At 31.7% G+C, this 22,264-nt stretch overlaps 1 protein-coding gene across 1 annotated transcript in view; it reads right to left on the bottom strand.

Annotated features, from left to right (window-relative positions):
- The window catches only part of osy (ABC transporter oskyddad), an 80,428-nt gene extending 59,544 nt beyond the window's left edge, over window positions 1–20,884 (bottom strand). Inside the window, exon 1 of the mRNA XM_075288666.1 lies at window positions 20,583–20,884. The gene's annotated coding sequence lies outside the window, so the exon portion shown is untranslated. The remainder of the gene's footprint in view (window positions 1–20,582) is intronic.
- Between the last annotated feature and the right edge of the window lie 1,380 nt (window positions 20,885–22,264).

The following is a 22,264-nucleotide window of genomic DNA, read 5'->3' as shown; positions in this document are numbered from 1 at the left end:
TCCAACAACATCCGGCCGTTTCTGGGTCGAGTTTATCGAACAATTAATTATGACATTTAATCATTTCACATTTCACAGAAGTAACAAATGATTAATAATTGATTTATGCTTTTGACGACAATTCTGCTTATTAAACTTGTACCACAATTCTAGGCGAATTATTTCATATTATTTATTAATAAATTATTGTGTTCTTGTTAGTATAATGTTTGTTTATCAATGTGTTTGTGTGGGTGTGTGATTTTTCCCACAGTAGATGGTGCTCAACAAAATGATTTTAGTTATTCAAGAAATGTTTTGATTGCTTTGGTTCACTACTCTTACAATAAAATGTTACTCTGTAATACATATACCCCAATGATTATTCCCCAACCCATATACTATAAATATTAAAGAGACTTTGTGACAGTGCATTGCACGCACACACGGATGAAAAAGACTTTTTCATATGTTTGGCTATAAACATTATATGTTTGGAACACAAATTTTTAAACACAATATTTTTGAGTGCAAGCATATAATGTTCAAAACTAGCATAACATGTTTGGGACATATATGTTAATATGTTAGAACATATTATGTTTGGGACATAAAATGTTTGTAAATATAATATGCTTGGATGCAAACATATATTAATTTAGAAATAGCCTATAAACATATATGTGTTTAGTAGCTTGGAGCGCTATTTAACAGGGAGCAATATTAAATTAAGTTGGTGGTTGTTGCTTGTTATTACAAAATTAACATTTTATTTTTCCTTGGGCAATTGATCAGCTACTTCTTTGATCCTTACAAACTGTGTGGTCCGCTGTTCGAATCCCCGTCCGGTAAAAGGTAAAATTAAAATAAAAAAAATCATACAATTGAATAATTTCTTCTACAATGTTTGTATTACAGAAAAAGGTGCTAAGAACTAAAAAATCTCGTGGAAGTGAGAAAGATGTGGGGGAATATACAATTGGGCAGAAACAAAATTTTGAGCATTCAGGTCGAAAACCTATGTTGTTAGCACCTATATTACCTGTTTATTTTCATAATTCATTATGATTGTTAATATATAAATAAATAAATAAAATTTTGAGCACAATATTGTTTGGGAGAATTTTTTTAAGCATATAATATTTTTGGGTGCAAAATGCTTCCAAACATATTATATGTTCACATAATAACATATTGTTTTTTGGAAGACAACATTATTGAATTTGGATGCAAAAATAGAAAATCTTGGAACTTAGACTACCCAAACATATATTGTTTAGACCAATATGCTTTCAAACATATTATATATTGGAAGAGATCAAACATATAAATGTTTGGGCAATACCCAAAAATATATATGCTTGAAGCTAAATATGTTTGGGAGTATATGGTACAGAAGCGATTTTTTGTGAGCGTGCAGAAAAAACATGTATGGGCATGGTTGCCGCATCCATTTAATGCTTATCTAGAGTAGGTAATTGTCGCGAAAACCATGTATTTTGTCGTTGTAAAAATAATTTTCGAGCGGAGAAATATATATGTTGGCAATAAGCATTTAAATGGTTCTCAAATGCCGCAAACATCTTCTATTATTTAAATGATAGAATTTGAGACCATTACATGGCCATAAAGATCGTGTACATTGTTTTCGTGAACTTTTAATTTTTTTGCAGCGAAAAGAATTTTATAAAAACATTGACGACGAAAAAAGTTTTTTCATAAAGATCAAAACATTTTAGGTTGTGACCATGTTCTTTTAACTGGAAGAAAAACATTTTTGACGTATACCATAACATTTTAGGTCGTGACCATTGTCTTTTAATGGAAACAAAATTCTTTTTATCAATATAATAACATTTTAGATTATGACAATTTTATTTTTCTTAGAACCATGTTCAATGAACCAACATGGTTGCAGGTGAAAATGTTACATGGTCGCCGCAAAAATAGCTCCTCTCATATTATTTTGCTCTTCGAATAAGATTGTGACAATCATGTTTCTTCTCTGCGTGTGCATTCATTATTTTTGTTTGTTTTTATAAATCATAGCATACTAATTCGTTTAAATCTCCCGTCGAAATGTACACGCAGAGAAAAAATGCTCTAAACATTTTTATTCGATTTTAAGGAAGACATTTTGTGGCGTAATAAATTGTCGCTTCTCTAAAATGTTGTTCCTTAGAAAAGAAAACCCTACAGTGCTTTATAATTCCAACAAAATATTTACGTTCGATCTCCCTCAATGTTCCTCTGTGCGTATCCTTGTATTGCTCTATGTAAACATGTGAATGATGGTCGTTTATCTGGGCTTAAGTGTAATTGCATACTTTATATTCCCGAGGTTATGGTCAATAAATGTAATTAAAGGTCATATCATATAAATAATAGAAACAAACGACGGTTAAATAAAATTGAACTTTGTTTTCGCAATAATAATGAAAAATTCCCTAAACTGGATTATATCTTTGAGTAATAAATGAAAACATATATCCACTGTTTAATACACATATGTAATCTCACTTAAATTATATTGTAAATTGTATACACCTTTTTCATTCTATAGAGTGGAATGGAGATTTAACTATGCAGCACAATTTATTCACATTTATTAGGAATATAATGAAAATTTTAAATATGGCTTGGAAAAACATTGGACGACAATTCGTTAAAAATATCAACACATTTAGTAATGAAATACATAGCATTACTGTTCATAATCATTAAATCAACATTTTATCAATGGAGATGAACAAAGATCGAAATAGATAAATTGTAAAATATTCTTACAATCGCTCAGAATTGGATTACATAGAATTGTTTCGACCTTGTTGTTCGGGCGGCACCTTCGACCTTGCTGTTCGGGCGACAATTGCTGAAACTAAAAACACCGACGAAGAACTGGGTAGCTTTATGGAACATAAAAACTTTCTCTCAGTTTAAATCTATTGGCCCGCCCTCCTTAATATACAACGCTAAAACTAAAAATATAAAATGTTTTGCTTTTCGATGTCTTAAAATAATCTCAGATCTGATTTTTATGTAAATTAAGTATCACATACCACAAACGCAGACGATCTCGACTAATATTATAATTTTTCATTAAAATATTTTTCTATATAAAACCCAACCAGCCAGAATGTTTTATAGAAAAGCTTATACTTTTTTACGACAACATTTATATTTTTTCCCAATTATTTCAAATGAATTTAAATTGAATATATATATTTTTTATTGTTATTGCCCTTACTCGAAATGTTATTTTTTGTATTGATAGAAGTTACATTTTATAGATATTATAGTAATTGAAAAAAAAAACTTAAACACTATTGTATTTGTTGTTTTGGTTTTTTAGTACACAAAATAATATACTTTGTAAAGAGGAGGTTTTTGGAATAAAAATAAACGATTTGGATTTTGTAAAAAGTATAACAACATTTATATAATGATCCAATAGAAACCTAAGGCCTGACTATCCAAAATAAACATTTTATCAATTTCTTCAAAATTTGTTACAAAGTTGTCCTTTCACTGAAAAAAAGCATGCCCGGTTCCAAAGATTTTGTCTTTACTTTAAAAATGTTGGTAATGATTCCGAGCCAAAGAAGCGGAGAATACAAGTAAGGATGCTTTTAAGACACAATTCACTTTTAAATTAAGGTTTTGTGTTCTTGCTTCTACGAAGCAAATTTTAATTTTTCGTTTTTTCAGCTTTTTTTCATTAATTTTAAAGAAATTTTCTGAATTTTTAAAGTCAAATTGACCTTACCCAAAAAAAAATTTCTTTCATGCTATGATAACCGTTTTTAAGTAATTTATGTAAGGCAATACGACTTCATTGAAAAGTTTATTGACGTTTGGACAAAGAAAAAAACTTTATATTAGAGAAACGCGTCTTTTATGCTAAGCAAAATTTGCGTTCGTATTTAAAGGACATGAAATCTTTGGCCTCACGACAATATTTTTCCGTGTTGCGATATGCCTATAAAATGGCTATTAGTCACCCTCAGTGCCAACAATTCGTCGAATAACAATTGTAATAATATGTATACAATATATACAATTGTAATAATATGTAAAATCGTTCATTTTGACGTAAACCAAGCCTGCGCCACCCTGGTTTCATTTAAAATGAAAAAGGTTTCAGTTGGTTTGAAAGTGTTTTCATTTGATTTCAAAATGATTTCATTAGATTTGAAAAAGATGAAGTGATAATGCCTTCATAGCCATATAAACAATTATTTGCGTTTATTGACTAAAAACATAATTTTTTGGTGGAGAATCTCTAATTCCCAATTGTGTAAGCTATTCTCTTCTTTACCAATGAACGAACGACAATATGTCATTCGATTTAGTTGAGGTTGGTGCGACGCGGTATGATATGGGAAATATTTAATCACTTTGCACTTTTTGGTAATTGTTCCGTTGTTTTCTGTTTCGTAGTCATTGCCTTTGCTTTCGTAGTCTTGTCTGTTTTGCGTTGTAGCCCGTTGAACTGGTGGATTGTCATAGTTTTTTGTGGTTTCCATTTTCAGCAAAGACTTCCGTTCGTCCAAGCCAACACAGAAGCCAGAGACTCCCATCCAAACAAGTGTTCTTGAACTGCTTATTATTATTTTTTTTAATTCTTCTGCTATGGATGGTTTGTTGTTGTTAACCGGCTCGAAAACATAAAACAAAGACGATAAGAAAATAGTAAAGCAATAATTACCTTCAGTGCATACAATGGTTGATCACCGCAATAGAAGTTTACAATTTCGCTTGGGCTCTTGCAAAATTTGATTGCTCATCGCTTTTAAATTTCAATTAAAAACAAATATGTTGAATTTGATGTACCACTCTAAGGTTTTGGTAACATTTTTGGCTCACCTAAGCGCAGCTCTAATACGAGATATTCTTTCAACGATAGCCGACCTAGCGGATATACTGAACTAAAGTAATTGCAAAAAACTCTTGTACGTACAAAAATATTAAACTCCTCTAGAATTTCACCATCACTGATTGTGTAGATTCGATATTGTACGAAATGTATTTATTTTTGTAGCTAATGACTTGACGATTTTGCGCTTTCAAATGAATTAATGAATTTTTTAAAACACATAATCTCAGCTTGGATCATTGGTTTTTCATTATGACAGCAGAATGACTACTGCGATTTTCCATAACATAAACGAAGAAATTCTTTCGTTTACTCACTCCGCAATGATTCCCCCAAATAATTCCATCAGACTCATCACAACTCCTGCCAGACATACTCATCTCGCACTTCAGAATGTTTAATGTACATAAAAAGATTGATTACGTGTCATACTTAGAAGCGCACCTACTTCCAACTCGTATACATAGATACGTTTTCCCTTCAAACATTTTCTATGGAAGATGTTTCCACGTGTATTTATCACAGAACATATGTGATGTTATCCTCAATGAGATGAGGTCTAATGGTCTAATAAAACTCATAGTTATAATATTTAGTGACAACATCATCAACCACGTATGAAAATCCAGCCTTTCGTTTTTTAATCACTTTCTTGCTCTTGATGGTTAACTGTGAGCAACTGGCTTTCATCATAGAATACAAATGCTCGAAATTTAATGAAAAAAGTTGAAAGAATGAATATGTTTGCAGGATTGCATTACTGCCCTTCATTTCCAATGCTCCATTGTCACTGATAGAGCTTGACTATTAGATTGGTGTGAAAAACAACCAATATAATAGGCATTTAATTGCTGTTTTTATGTTCTCTACAAGACCTCTACTTAGACATTCGAAAACATAAGCAACTTATATAAGTGCCTATAATGAGCATGAAATAAATTTTTACCACACTTAGGAAGGGGGTATATTATCTTTATCATTTTAAAACACATCGAAATATTGGCCTGATTGGACTGGCTAGGTTTTGGCCACGTTTTGGTACACTTCCAAACCAAATGGGATTTTACTTCCGACCAAAAAGGGATTACAAAAGCTTATAGTTAAGTGATTCGACTTAAAACTAGGTATCTTTACATGAAATAAAATGTTTTTTGACTGAGGCCAACTTGGCTTTAATAAATCGGAAAAATTCTTCAAAATTAATGACATCGTCTTTAAATTTGTTGATTTTTTTATCGTGACTACAACGCATAATAGCGTTCAAATGTATATGAACTGACCAGGAAAGAAAATTTTAGTTAATTTTAGAAAATTTTAACTAAACTGTATTAGAAGCGCAGATGTCACGCCGATTTCACAAAATAAGTAAATAATTTTCGACTAATTTATTGGGCAAAATTATTATTTTTCACTTATTAAAGAAAATTTTGTAGTTTGAAGGAAAAAAATGGAATTGAAAATTTCAAAAATATCTTTAGTGCCATACGAAATAAAATGTTTTTTGACTGAGGCCAACTTGGCTTTAATAAATCGGAAAAATTCTTCAAAATTAATGACATCGTCTTTAAATTTGTTGATTTTTTTATCGTGACTACAACGCATAATAGCGTTCAAATGTATATGAACTGACCAGGAAAGAAAATTTTGGTTAATTTTAGAAAATTTTAACTAAACTGTATTAGAAGCGCAGATGTCACGCCGATTTCACAAAAATAAGTAAATATTTTTCGACTAATTTATTGGGCAAAATTATTATTTTTCACTTATTAAAGAAAATTTTATAGTTTGAAGGAAAAAAATGGAATTGAAAATTTCAAAAATGTCTTTAGTGCCATACGAAGTTCAAGATGTGCGCATTATTGGTAAAATTTACAAATTTTATGAAATTCTGAACTATTTTGTGGGAGACATAAATTTAGATTATCTTTATGCTTCATTTGTGTATAATTTTTTCCTCTGTTTTAGTTAATTTAACTAACGGTTGCAAAAAATTTTTAAAGCCATGGAAACTTTCTTAAAACGTAATAATTCCATAAACTAAAATAGAATTAAATCGGCTTTAGTGAGTGTAGCATAATTTCGAAAGAAGTGAAGAATTGAAGCAAGGAAAATTTTAAAATCCAGTTCTCTTTTAAATTGGAGTTTTGCGTACTTGATTCTAGGAAACAACGATTAATTTAATCGGGTTTTTTCGTTTTCTCTGCATGTGCTATCAAAGTCCTTTAAAACAGTGTTAACGACAACTTACATTTCCAAATTCAGACTCGAGTACAAGTAGAAATTATTCTATTTTTCAAGTAAAAAACATCTTTAATATAAAGTATCGGAAAACATCTATTATCCTTAAACGCTGTTTTGTTTTGGAGTCAAGATACAAAAAGTGAACAAATTTAAAGACTAGTTAATTAAAGACAACTTCACTTCTTTAAATTCTTTTAGAATTGTTAAAGCCAATTTGACCTTAGTCAAACAAAACTTTCTTTCATGTAAAGACGCCCATTTTTGAATCGAATCACTTAATTATAAGGACAAAACGACTTCATTGAAAAGTTTATCCACTTTTCTACAACAAGGAAACAAGTAAGGAAAGTCTAAAGTCTGACAGGGCCGACTATATTATACCCTGCAGCACTTTGTGGATCTACATTTTAGGTACCATCTAAAATCCTCCAAATTCGTTGGGTGCTATATATAAAGGTTTATGCGGGAAAAAAAATGCATTTAGCTTTTAGCTTTTTTTCTGGCTTTTTTTTATGACCCTTTTAGCTATCTTTGGCTTTTTTATTTTCGACATGTTCCTATTGAAATATGAAATAATTCGAAGCTCAATTGAAGCATTAATAATTATTCCAGCCATTATCCGGGCATTTTTGGAGCAAATACACCTTGTTGTAAAGTTTTTTCCTCGTATTCGTAAAAGTTATCGTAAACTTTAAATCTAATATTACCATACAAATTCCTTATATAAACTGTCAGTAAATTATTAGGAATATTAGCATTTGACTCGTTTATACTTTTTATGTTATTATAATATTCTACACCCAGAAAAAAGGGGCTCTAATGCCAACTAAACTTTATTTTAGTTCATGAAGATTAGTTGATTTTAGTTAGATTTTGCACAATATGAGCAAATGTTCCTTATTTGAATAATTTTTTGTTAACTTTAATGATGTGAACTAAAAATAAGAAAAAAAGTTGTATACAAATATAGTGCACAATTTTACTAAAAAATAAATTAGTTCATATTTTCCTAAAATGGCAGAAGTTTGCTTAAATTGAGTTCATAAATCTCTCAAATGAGTAAATTTTACTAAAATTGTACCTGTCTTGAACTTCGTACAGCGCTAAAGACATTTTAACAATTTTTAAATCCAAATTTTTCCATCAACATAAGAAATTTTCTTACATACCAGAAAAAAAAATAATTATTTTTAATAAATTTTCTTCAATTTGACAAAAATTATAAACTTATTTGTAACATATAGCAATTAGAAAACTATTTTAGTTAAAATTTTCTAAAATAAACCTACATTTTCTTCCATGGTGGGTTCACTTTTTTTTGGGTGTAAATTTATTATGATATTAGTAAACTAAAATAGTAGATGTGAATTGCTTTGTACACCAAAAAAACATTGTCGTGAGGCCAAAGATTTCATGTCCTTAAAATACGTCCGCGAATTTTGGTTATAATAGCATTTGTGAATTTCTCTTATATAAACTTTTTTCCTTGTCCAAAAGCCGATAAAGTCGTTTTGTCCTTATAGTTAATTGATTTAACTTAAAAGTGGGTATCTTTACATGAAAGAAGGCTAGGGTCAATTCTACAAAATTCTTAAAATTAATGAAATAGTCTTTAAATTTGTGGAGTTTTTGTATCTTGACCACAAACCAAAATAGGGTTCAAAAATAGAAGAGGGTTTTCAACATTTTATTTTAAAAACGTATACATAGAATAATTTCTACTTAAAGTAGAGTCTGAATTTGGAAATTTAAGTTTTCGTTAGCACGTTTTTAAAGCACTGCGGTAGTTCATGAATAAAAAGCTGAAAAAACGAATAAATGCAAATTTGACTCGGAATCAATACCAAAATCATTAGTGTTCAAAATCTTTAGAACCGAACATAGAAATAATATAATAATAATAAATAAAATAATAATAATAAAGTTTTGAATGTGGTATTATTTTTTAACATAAAAATATGCAATAAAAAATTCGTAGTGCACCCAGAAAAAAGTGCCTTCGAAACTAAAGGAAAAAATTTTCATCAATATAGTTTATCCATTTTATTTCCATTAAGGTAAATTTTTGTGAAAAATAATAAAATTTACTCATTTCAGTAAAAAAATCCTAAACTGTAAGCAGTTAGGAATAGTTCATTAACTAGAATAAGGCATGGAATTTTACTCATACTATTTTCTTCGCTGGGTATAAGAATTTACTACTGAAAAAGAAAATTTTATTCACCGATAACAAAGCATTCGTAAAAATAAACAAAAACCGAACTAAAACCAAGTTTCCTCAAAATTAGTAAAATTTCTTATAAAATGATAATTGCGACTTCCTTTATAATAGAAAGTTTTTCTTACATACGAACAACACTTGGCATAGACAAATATTTTAGTTCATTCGTACTAAGAAGTATGCAATCCTTTCAAAACTTAAGGAAACACACTTGTTAGAATATAGGAAATTTTCCTAAATTTCTATTGTCTACCTGTAATCGATACCTGTCATCGTAATCGATGTGTTTGCGCGTGGGTGTAATCGATATATTTGCGCGTCGGTTGTTTTTTAGTTGGAATCGCGTTGTTTTGGTATACGGAGAGATTGTTAAAAAATAATATGGTAAAATAATATAATAAATAACAAATAAAATATTTTTTATTTTAAATTAGTGAGAAAATTTTCGTTTTTTTAAATAAATCTATCAATGTTCGTGATAGTGTATAAAGAAAGAAAACACCAGCAGAATAACAACCCTTTCATTTGTCTTCATTTTGGAATCTTCAATTATCAGGTAATATTCAGTGACGCTAACCTTTTGCAATAAAAATGTTTTATGATTTTTTATATTTGTAGGTATTGAAATTGTAAAAGGAGGACAAAATCGTTAGGCAGCAACTTATTAAAAGTGAAAAGTACAAGAAGAAGAAAAAGTGCGTTTTACAGTTGATAATATCACACGGAAATTGGAAATAGTGGAATAATAAACTAATATTTCAAAGAGATTCGATGCTGTTGATTCTTAATAAATATATTCAATATATTAATAAAACATGTCTTTTATTGAAGATAAAATTGCTTATAGAAATAAATAAAATTGTATTTAAAAACGAAGGTAAGCAGTTCTAATTATGAAGTAAAAGTTTTACCACAAATGTGTAAGATTTGTCGAAATGAATGAAAAAATTTCAATAAAATCATTCCATATATGAATTCAAATTAGTTAATTTTTTTCATTCTGTAGTATAGTGGTACATAAATATAGGAAAATGTTAACTAATATATGGAATGCATTATTCCTAATTTCTACGAAAATCACATCGTTCAAACAAATAAAAATGTCTTTGGCGCTATACGAAGTTCAACTTTCTTCACAATGAGTTCATTTTAACTTAAAGAAGGGGTCACTTTTTTCTGAGTGTGATAGGATCAAAAAAATCTGCTGTTTATTAATGGAATGGATTTACATTTACGAAAATTGGACAACAATAGGTTTGTAGGGAAATTTTTGAATAAAAGTTATCCGGTATAAACTTGCAAGATAGTTAGAATGGGAAATATTAGGAGAAGTGTACTCGTTCACGAATTTATCATTAATTCAGTTAAAATGAAATATGTTGATATTTTCGAATGCAGTTCTATGTGACATTGTGCAATATATCGCACATTTGACTTGTTGATGATTAACCAGCTGATAATTGCAAGTTTACTGGGAAAAATGTTTTTACTAGGAAATATAAACGAAGGAAAAAATTTGTGATAGTAATCCAAATGTATCGAGTACGCAAACAGAGCTAATATGACTTAGATTTTCTTACGGTCTCACAGAAATGGAAATAAAATGAATACAATTAAAACAATATGCATTTTAAGTGAAATAAAGCCTTTAAATTTGTTAAATTTCAATCAAAACGTGACTTTTGATACAAAAAAATTTAGCCTTTTTTCTAGCTATTTTTTAAATTTTTTTAGCTTTTTTTGGCTAGTTTTTTTGACAAATCTAGCGGTTTTTGGTGAAACAATTCTGGCAACGCTGGTTGCCATATATATACATTTAAATCTGAACCGACAATATATTTAAGGCTTCTTAGAAAATCTATTGACTTAAAATTTAAGTCGGTTAATGCCCTAAGGAGGAACACAATGTTAGTAAAAAATATGGGAAACATTTAAATCTGAACCAATTTTGAGGCAACATCGCAAAAGTCTATTTATGATTTATTGGAGTAATTTTTACAAGTTTTCGACTAAGCAGTGGCGATTTTACAAGGAAAATATTGGTATTTTGACCTTTTTTGTCGAAATCAGCATATATTTCAACCAAATTTGGCATGCATAGCAACAAGGCTAATTCTACTCAATGTGCAATTTCAACTAAATCGGAGTAAAAAATTGGCCTTTATGGTCATGGCTATATATGGGAGCTATATCTAAATCTGAACCGATATCAACCAAATTTGGCATGGACAGTCAGAATGTTAATTCTACTTCCTGTGCAAAATTTTAAGTAAATCGGAGTAAAAGATTTGCCACTGTGGTCATATGAGTGTAAATCGGGCGAATGATATATATGGGAGCTATATCTAAATCTGAACCGATTTCAATAAAATTTGGCACACTTAACTTTACTACTAATTGTACTCCTAGTGCAAAATTTCAACCAAATTGGGTTACAATCTGGCTTCCGGGACCATATAAGTCCATATCGGGTGAAAGATATATATGGGAGCTATATCTAAATCTGAACCGATTTCAATAAAATTTGGCACACTTAACTTTACTACTAATTGTGCAAAATTTCAACAAAATTGGGCTACAATCTGGCTTCCGGGACCATATAAGTCCGTATCGGGCGAAAAATATATATGGGAGCTATATCTAAATATGAACCGATTTCAATCAAATTTGACACACTAGACTACAGTACCAATTGTTCTTCTTGTGCAAAATTTCATGTAAATCAGGTAAAGCTCTGTCTTCCGGGCCTATATAAGGGCATATCGGGAGAAAGATATATATGGGAGCTATATCTAAATCTGAACCGATGTCTTCCAAAATCAATAGGGTTCTATTCTGACCCAAAACACATACTTGTGCCAAATTTGAAGTCGATTGGACTAAAAGTGCGACCCAGACTTTGATTACAAAAATGTGTTCACGGACAGACGGACATGACTATATCGACTCAGGAGCCCACCCTAAGCATTTTTGCCAAAGACACCATGTGTCTATCTCGTCTCCTTCTGGATGTTGCAAACATATGCACTAATTTATAATACATTGTTCCACAGTGCGACACAGGGTTTAAAAATTAGGAAAATGCGTAAGGACATGAAATTTTTGGTCTCACGACAATAATTTTTTAGTGTAGTATTTCTTCCGACAGTAGTACAATTCACACGGGTTAGGAGCACCGTCATTTCTAAAGTTTATATACGCTATTATAAATGAGTATTATATCTTGAAACCTTTTCAAATAGCTTTTTGCCGAGATATAAGAAGCTGCCATTTTTTAACAAATCAAATAATACCGCTTTGATGAGCATAAAAATAATTTTAATTAACCGTACATAAAAAAGAATTAGCGTAAAACATTCCATGGGGAAAAATCGTCTGAGAATCAAATAAAACAACCACCTTGCTTCAACCCTCATATACTGCGTAGCCAAGTCTCAAAGTCATGTACGGTGACTTACTTCCCTGTTTTTCTTTCATTTTTTGGAGCTGATGGGCATTTGGTTGGCGGCAAAGCCATATACAGGCCAACAACTTCAAAATAAATCCTCACATACTTAGAATTCATATTAACTGGTTGGGTACATATAAATATGCTGCATCCCTTTTTAATGAATTTATATCGACATGACCCTTTAGATGATCCTTTTTTCACCAGTACATATGCTGCCGAGCCATGGTACTGAATCCTAACCCAACATGTCCCTTTTTGCCAGTCTTCCTTGTATCCGGCGTAAGAAAATCACTTATAACCTCAACATGAGAACCCATAACAAATTTGTATTTTTATTAATAATCGATAACGATTTCAAAAACGAGATGTTTTTTATTCCCTCTCATTCCCTGGAGGCTTCAAGAATTTTCTACTGGCTTATATCCACACAGACACAGACACAACACCGAAATACTGAAGGCATACTCTTTTTGTCCATAAAATTAATTTGGATATTAAAATACGAAGAATCATTTTGCTGTGCCGGAATCTAAAAAGGCAATATTTCAATCCACAAAGATTTTTATGGGTGATGAAGGAGGCATTGTAACAATCTGGAAACAAATTCGTCCCATTAGCATATGCATCAAATATATACGGATTTTTCTTTATTTTGCAAAACATCTAGAATGTAATTGATTTGAACCTGAAAAGTCGCTAAAAGAGATTTGGTATTAAAAAGCCATTTGAGTTGTCATATTTGTTTCCAAGTAAAGAGTGTGCTGCTGTATGAGAGCAGGACGAGACGTTGCCAATAGTCCAGATGATTTGAAGTCATCTTCATTCCTTAGGTTATATTGTCTTGAAAGCTTTATTGGATTATCTCCTTACATTGAACACATAAACGTTCAAATTAAGTGCCCAAAAACATTTGCTTGGAAAAAGGAACATGTAAAGAAGAGGTTTGGATTACAAACTGGTAACCCGGAAGCAGTGCCAAATTGAATAAGAAGCAATGAGTTTCTCATAGACGACTTGGTACGTGTACAATGGTTTGGAATTATCTTCATTGTTTTAGCATTAATTTCATAGAATATGTTTAGACGTGAATAAAACCCATTGCGTTTGCTTAACCTAGTCATGCAAAACTTTACACAAACAAAGTTCCGATTTGTCTTTAGAGGATTAAGACATTATTTTATGGGAACAAATGTTTGTTACACTTGCAGTGAATTGCCTACAGTGTTAGTTTAATTATTAGGTCACGCCTAGTATTTTAACAAAAGATCTCGTTCAAAGGAAACATTCAAGAAACAAGAAAAATCTTTAATATTTGCAGCTTTAAGATCAATTCCAATAACAGAAGAAAAGAGAAGTTCAGCGAACTTCAGCGAATTACTGAACAAAACATAGCCATATTCGGGAGTTTTACACGTTCTAGCGTGATAGTCTTTTATTTTTGTTATTAGTAATATTAAAAACTTAATTTAATTTCATGAAAAAATTTAAAAAAAAGATATAGGAAAAATATCAGTGGATATGGAATTATACAGCAATTTAAATTAATAGTTACAAATTACGAAAAAGCCATACTATATCATTAAAAAATTCCGTAAGTGTATTTGAAATTGTATTTGGCATTGCGAATCTGCCTTTAACGTCAAATTTCATGTTTTTCAGCGTTACGGAGTAGTTAGTGTAAGAAAAAGTGTGTTCACGTTATGCGGTGTTCACTTTAGGCGGTGTTCTCGTTACCGCGAGTGCACTGTAATTAGAATATATCTCAAGCTACGTCTCTTTAGATCTAAATATGGATACATAGATATAAGAAGTCAACCAGATATAATCCCACAGACGATGAGATAAAACACAAGATCCAACTATACATAAGGCTAGATATGTCAATATTTGCATATAGTTCTAAAATTTGCGTACACTGGAAAATTGCGTAGACTAACAAAGTTTAACAATTACAATTATTATCAATCGAATTTGGTAAAGGTTTCATATAAATTGTTCAACTGATACATCTGTTATTTAATGAAATACAAACAACAACATCCGCGACTTAGACAAGTCTTAGATTTTCTTTACTTATTAAAAACTGTTACGATTTATCTTTTATTTAATTTAAAAGGGAAAATCCCTACTAAAACTCGAGATATTAGTTTGTACTCTATCGGTTAGACAACGTCACTTCTCCAATGAACAAAAGCTCTGGGTCAGCTAGCAATATTTTTCTACTCAAACGCAATACCACTAGAGTTCTTATTGTGTCTTTTCTGAAGGGATATGGTAATTGCATCGTTTTTCAGATACAAATCTGTCAAATTATCTCATTCTCTATTGCAATTGTGAACTAACGTTGACTTCTCATTTTACTATTTGCGTACGGGAATAAACAGAAGTCATTCGTGAGTATACGGCCAAGTCGTGAGTATACGGCGGGTGGCCCATCAAATAGCATTTGTTTGAGCCGCATTGTCGGGGAGAAGAGTGATCCGTTTTCGGCGGTAGGTTTTCCTGATTTCTTGGAAGATAACTGCAAACAAATTGTTGTGCACCACACAGAATTGACTGTTAACGCAATATTGAATGTATGCTGATCCCACTAATGTCTAAGATTGTCCAATTTCACGATATATCACATGACTATCTTGACGGAACTTCATCACAAACATTTTTCAGCGATATTGTTGTATAAAATAATCGCACGAAAATGCATTCGACTTCATTCCATTCTTTTGGGCGAGATGTGGCTGTAACAACACAAATAGCACTCGTTATCAAAGCGTTCTAAGTACGTATAACCTCAAAAATGTCAAGCCTTACGATAGAACTGTCAGTTGGCAGGTTGCCACACTAGGGTAATATCGCACTCGGTTTAGTACTAAGATCACATTTAATGTTTGAGACATTATTCTCGGTGCTGTATTCTGTTAATAGATTTGCGGAGAAACGAACTTACTACTACTAACTGCGATATTTTAATATTTTAAACGCCATAATCTTGACTGCAAGTTTTATTGTAATCAAGAAATATCCCTTACTTATAATTTGAGTTTTAAATCATTCGTTTGTTTACTATATTTAAAATTAAAAGCCATTTAAATCAGATTTGCATTCTTGTCGCCTTCGAGTCAAAATGATGCCTTAAAAAAAACCATGCGTTTGCCATGGAATTGACACATTGGAACATTTGTAAAATGGGTTGATATTCTAAGACTGAAACGAATACAAAAATTTAGTAATTCCCCTGACATATTCCAAGGTTACCTTATTGTGTTAAATATTACGATTTCAAACCAAATGTTAGGTTAGGTTAGGTTAGGTTAGGTTAGGTGGCAGCCCGATGTATCAGGCTCACTTAGACTATTCAGTCCATTGTGATACCACATTGGTGAACTTCTCTCTTATCACTGAGTGCTGCCCGATTCCATGTTAAGCTCAATGACAAGGGACCTCCTTTTTATAGCCGAGTCCGAACGGCGTTCCACATTGCAGTGAAACCACTTAGAGAAGCTTTGAAACCCTCAGAAATGTCACCAGCATTACTGAGGTGGGATAATCCACCGCTGAAAAACTTTTTGGTGTTCGGTCGTAGCAGGAATCGAACCCACGACCTTGTGTATGCAAGGCGGGCATGCTAACCATTGCACCACGGTGGCTCCCAAAAACCAAAAACCAAATGTTGCTTTTTAGGAACACGATAAACAAATCACCTCAGACTTGTTTGTCTTGAGTTTGCAAATACATTTCTATAAGCGCTACTTAGATGCACGCAAGTATTGCTGTTAGCCTTTTGAGCAAAAACGAAATTGAATTACTAGTGAAAACTCAACGTTCATTGGAAAATTTAAATAAAACCCTCCAATTTACTCGTCTGTAAAAAGGTTTATGTAAAATGATTATTTTCCCATAGCAAACAAATATTAATTGCCATGAAAATGATTTTTGATAGAATTAAGAAGAATAATAGATACAAGTTGGGCCCAGTGATTATTGTGTCACCCCTTCCATTCTTGGCGACTATAATTACTGGCAGAGATTTAAAGCTTTTTCCATGGTTTCCGATTTAATTATATAAATAATGAAATGGGTGTTGATATCGCCGTGTAACTTGCAAAAGACTTCCTATATTTCATTCGATGATTATGTGGCGGTGGAATGGGGAAATGTGGCTGCGTGTAGGTTTAGCATAGCAGAGTTTTTCAATTGCAAATGCACAACAAAATCATAATGAAAATGATTTTTAATTTAATTTGGCATCCAGCGTTACAATGAAGCAAATGAATCGTGATTTTTTGTTTTCCGAATGCAATTAAACGATACATTGTGACATCAATTCAATTGGAGCAATAACTAACTCAATTTGCACTTTCCACAATGGCCGGCAGAAACTGTCCAGATAACTGCATCCTCCAATGCGGATATGAAGGTGTGAGTGCGTGCCGTGAATTAATAGAATTTGGTTAAATTTAAATGCTTATACAAGAAGGTGAGTGGTTTTATATTTGGTCACTTAAAATAGATCTGAGTTTTAATATACCCTTTTATTGTACATGTAAATTTATCGCTATTAATTGTGTTAGTTATTACAAAAGTATCAATTATTGAAATCATGGCTAATAACTTTCTGGTACTAAATAATTTAGAATTTCTATTAATATTGTAATCATTACTCTTGTACGCTTTGTCCATTGGACGTTAGCAAAGTCACCTCCCTCAACCGGAACTATTCTGAAGATTATAGAAATGTCCACTAACCCGGGCTCAAACGTGTATGTTCAGGGTTTTCTGGATATGTCTGTGACGTCAATTTTTTTCTAGAAACTAAAGTGAGAATTATTTATTTAAATAAAAGCTGTGTAAAACCAACCCTACTATATTTGTAATAAATGATTCGGGAGTGTTTGATACTACACTGAAAGAACAGTTTTCTTATCTGAGGAACGAAGTTTTAGACAAACAAAGTTTTCTTTTGACGTTAAACATTTTTCTATTGAAATAAATAAAATTCATTAGATAAAGTCGTTCCAACACTTGTCACAAATTCGGGTTTATTTGCTTTTTAAGAAAATAATTTATAACAAAAAGAATTTTCGTTTGTCTAAAATTTCGTTCCTGATCAAAGTATTTTTTTTTAATTTAACGTAACAATATTACAAAATCAAATATGTTTTATGTCACTTAAATTCATGTAAATATTGTAATCAATATGAATAAATGCTTGCGATTTTAGAAAGTCTAAAGAAAATTTTATAATTATATTCATTGTTTGAAATAGAAGCTCCCAAATGTCCGCTTCAACATCAATGCAACTGTACTTAAGCCAACTTTAATTTTATAGTCGAGGGAATCCTCAAAATACACTAATAGGATTCGTTCGCATATCACTTTGAAGTAATTCGCACTTTTTAAGTTCATTAAGTTATGTCGTTTAATTATTTTCATATCCGTTTCCGCGAAAGTCGCCCATTAAGTCAAACATAGCAATGAAGAAAACACAAGAGGAGGAATCCAATAAATTCTGGACAATAAAAGCACGCACAAATATCCCTCAGATCTCATTATGAAGGTCATGTCTAAATGTAACTTTAGTATATAAATACATTACATACATAAATACTACTTGCACATATTTTTGCATGTACATACCTAATGTATTTGTGTTTATGTATGCGATTGTAATAGCCCGAAATACCACGATGGAAGAGCAGTCTGTTAAATTATGGTTTGAAAATTTGTGGTACTTTAATTATTTAGTATCATTTATTGCTCCATTCCTTGTGGCATTGAATCAGCAGAGTATGTTTTGAATTGGATTTGCATGTGACCTCAGTGGTCGCAAAAAAATTATGCATATTCTGGGTTCAGGCCAAAAATTGATATAAGGCTGCTACAGAGGTCGCTACAGTAGAGGTCATTTTATAACACTTTCTCCTTTTCAACTAGAACAGTACATACTTTCAATCGGTAACGAAAGCGTATTCGCTTAGTAATTTAGGATATCCAAACTAATTCTTTAAAGCAGTGGTCAAGAAGCTGTACCTAAGGAGGTTTTATTGTGGGTGACACGTTGAGTATTGTCAGTTTCGTTTCTAAAAATGAATTTTTTGGCAAAACCCCCAAATTAATTAATTTTGTTAGTATTTGTAGTTAAAACTACAAATGTGCCATTACTGATCCAAATAGGGAAATCAAGAAATAAGCAAAAAACTTTTTTAGTTTATATTCGAAATAAACTATGAAGTTAAGTACACGTTAGGTACTAACAGCTAAAGTTTTCGGCCTACAGACCTGTACTATGTTCGGTTTCCAGTTGATAATCACTTTATTTTCGCGGTTTCTTTTTTAATTATTAAAATATAGATTAAACAAACAAATTCCTATCACCATTGCACCACGGGAGCCACCGTGATAAAATGGGTAGCATGCCCGCATTCCATACACAGGGTCGTGGGTTCAAACACAGTTTCGACCAAACAACAAAAAGTTTTTCAGTGGTGGGTTATCCCATCTCAGTAATTCTGGTGACATTTCTGAGTGTTTCAAAGCTTCTCTAAGTGGTTTCACTACAATGTGGACCGTTGTTCAGTCTCGGCTATAAAAAGGAGGTCCCTTGTCATTGAGCTTAACATAGAATCGGGCAGCACTCAGTGATAACAGAGAAGTTCACCACTGTGGTATGACGATGGACTGATTAGTCTAAGTGTGTCTGAAATATGGGGCTGCCACTATACCTAACTTAACCATCATCATCGTCGTAATCTGGATTTAGTCAAGATTTAAAGTTGTGTGTGGCCGATTATATTATATCCTGCTCCACTTTGTATATCGACATTTTCTAGAGATACAGTAGCATATTCTCTTTTTTTGTGTATGATTCCACAAGTCAAAAGATGGAAGATAAAAACGATAAAATGCGTAATATAATAAAATCTCGATTTTTTATATTGTTTTATTGTGAAGTTATTCCAATATTTCGAATGCCATCGTTGTCCGTCTTCAGGGAAATTAAATTTTTAACGGGAGAAAAATTGACTTGCTTGCCACTACGTTTGAATTTCTTGGAAAAGAAACGAAAAGGCGACCAATTTTTGGTCTGCTTAAATACGATTCATTGATTATAATTTTAAAACTGAATGAAATGTATTGGCTATTAGGAAATATGTTCTATTATAAAAAGTTTCTTACCAAAAAGAAATGACCTTAGAATTCAGGTATAATAGTAAAATTATTATATACTGATGGAATATTAAAAATAATCAACAATATGTTTTAATCAATTTATAATAATACATACAAATTGTTATTTAAGTGTACATACAAATTGTTATCTTATCAACCATGTATGCCAAATATTTCCCTGTGCCAGTTCAAACTATTGATCTGGCAACATCTGTACACTTTCAAGTGTAAACAAAACAAGCACAGCTAAAACATCAAATTAACTCTCACAGAAGATCATTGTGGAATGGGTTCATGTACTTGTTTAGCGTCTTTTGCCATGACCTTGGGCTTCATTCCATTGGAAGTGCAAACAGCGATAAACGCACACAACCACATTCCTCATACGTTGAGATATAAAATCTTACTAAGCTGGTATTCTTCTTCGTGAATCAAAGTCATTCATTGGGCCCGAAAAAAAATTAACAATTCAATAACAAAGTTAAATGTATCTTAAATTGGAATGAGTTCAATAAGGGGAACTCCAAGAGAACACTTAATATTTATTGAGTTCTTTAGTCTCTTCATGTGGATTGATGTGGTGTTAGTGAAGATGACAAGAAACATCTAAAACTCCAATGTAGGAAGTGACCTCTTAAACTTACCAATGTGCCCCAGCTGGTTTAAAGAATTTTTCGTAGAAACAAAATTATCTATCGAGGTATTAATAGAACACTCCCAAGTTAGGGTTTAATTACACATGGAAATAAATTCAAATTCCGTTTTAGGCTTATTCGTAAAATGCCAGTTACACACCACTGATCACATATGCCCGCACTACTACGATAGAACAACTTTTTTACGGAATATATATGGCAATTATTTGCTTCTTACGAACCACTGAATATTCCGACGATAGAGTTTGGCAACTGTTTGGGCCAACGATTAGCTCTAGACTGATCGCAGCAGCAAGTTGCAAAACTATGATGGGTCAACATTTAGTCTCAAAATCTATACAGATACTCAGCGACTAGATCATACGATTGCAGCAGCGCCGCTTCTCGTACTTGGCCGCAAATATGGAAAAAAGAGATCACAGTCACAGCTTCATACTAACTTGTTAAGCTTAATACAGAAAATAAAACAACAATAACAGCGTTTTCAATTGTGAGATAAAAACAAGGGGTTGAAGCCTTACCAGACTCACGTAGGAGACTATTGCTGGCTTTTTACATTGTGCAAACGTACTTGAGTACTTTCTATTGGAATCCGAGAATCAAAAAATTGTAACGAAAATCTGGTAACACAATTTTACAAAGACAAAATGGAAGTGGAATTTTTGTTTACCTTTCTCATTTTGCATTGCAAAATAATGGAATTGTTTTACAGATAGTTTCCTAAGATCAATGTGAATTACCATTACGCTTTTCAGAGCTTCTAAAGTTAATTGTCGATAAAAACCGTGTATACTACACTTTGCGTAAGTGGTTAAGTTGCACACATGGTGTGTAAAAAGGGTAACTTGAGCTCAAATAGATGTTATAACAACGGAAGATAAGTGCACACAAAATGAAGTGATCCCTCCTTTATGTTGAAATGAATTAATTTTATAGAAAGTTGAACGTCTTACAGAGCCACCGTGGTGCAATGGTTAGCATGCCTTGCATACATAGGATCATGGGTTCAACCCCAGTTTTGACTTGGTTTATAAAAATGATATGTTAGTTCACTGAAATACTCTCAAAAACTAAGTGCTTTTATCCGAGTCGACTAATCAATTTTTATCTTCAAATTCGACTAATCGACTTTTGATATTTTTGAAAATCGGTTCAAATTGACTAATAGATTTTTGATTTTAGTCAATGTCCATTATTCGATTTTTAACGAAAAAGTAATTGGATGCAAGGCAAAGTTGATGCAAATCTTTCTATGGTGGCTCGGTGAGACGTTATAGTGTATTTTAACGATGAATATGAATGTGTAAAAGTATCCGAGTTGCCCGCAGCTCCAAAAATCTACTTTACCAAAAAGTCGTAAGGTTATAATTCTGATTACAATCCCTATAAGCTATTTCAGATAAACTCTAAGTTTTACTAAAATGAAATGTATTTAATCAAATTTAACAAGAGTGTACTTAAAAATACCATTGGTTGGCGATTATGTACTACGAAATTTTTATTATTTCCAGGTAACTTGGGTCCGCCTAAGTAATGTAGGTGTATGTATTGACAAATCATTAACCTTTTGTTCAACATAGAGTCTGTATCTACTTATCATAAAAATATACTAAACTTTACAGAAATTATGAAATGAAACTAAACCAATTTTTACAGTACTGGTTCATGTT

Source organism: Haematobia irritans, chromosome 1 (assembly GCF_050003625.1).
Source record: "Haematobia irritans isolate KBUSLIRL chromosome 1, ASM5000362v1, whole genome shotgun sequence".
In the NCBI taxonomy this organism is placed as follows: domain Eukaryota; kingdom Metazoa; phylum Arthropoda; class Insecta; order Diptera; family Muscidae; genus Haematobia; species Haematobia irritans.
This window is presented reverse-complemented; position numbering and strand designations above follow the sequence as displayed.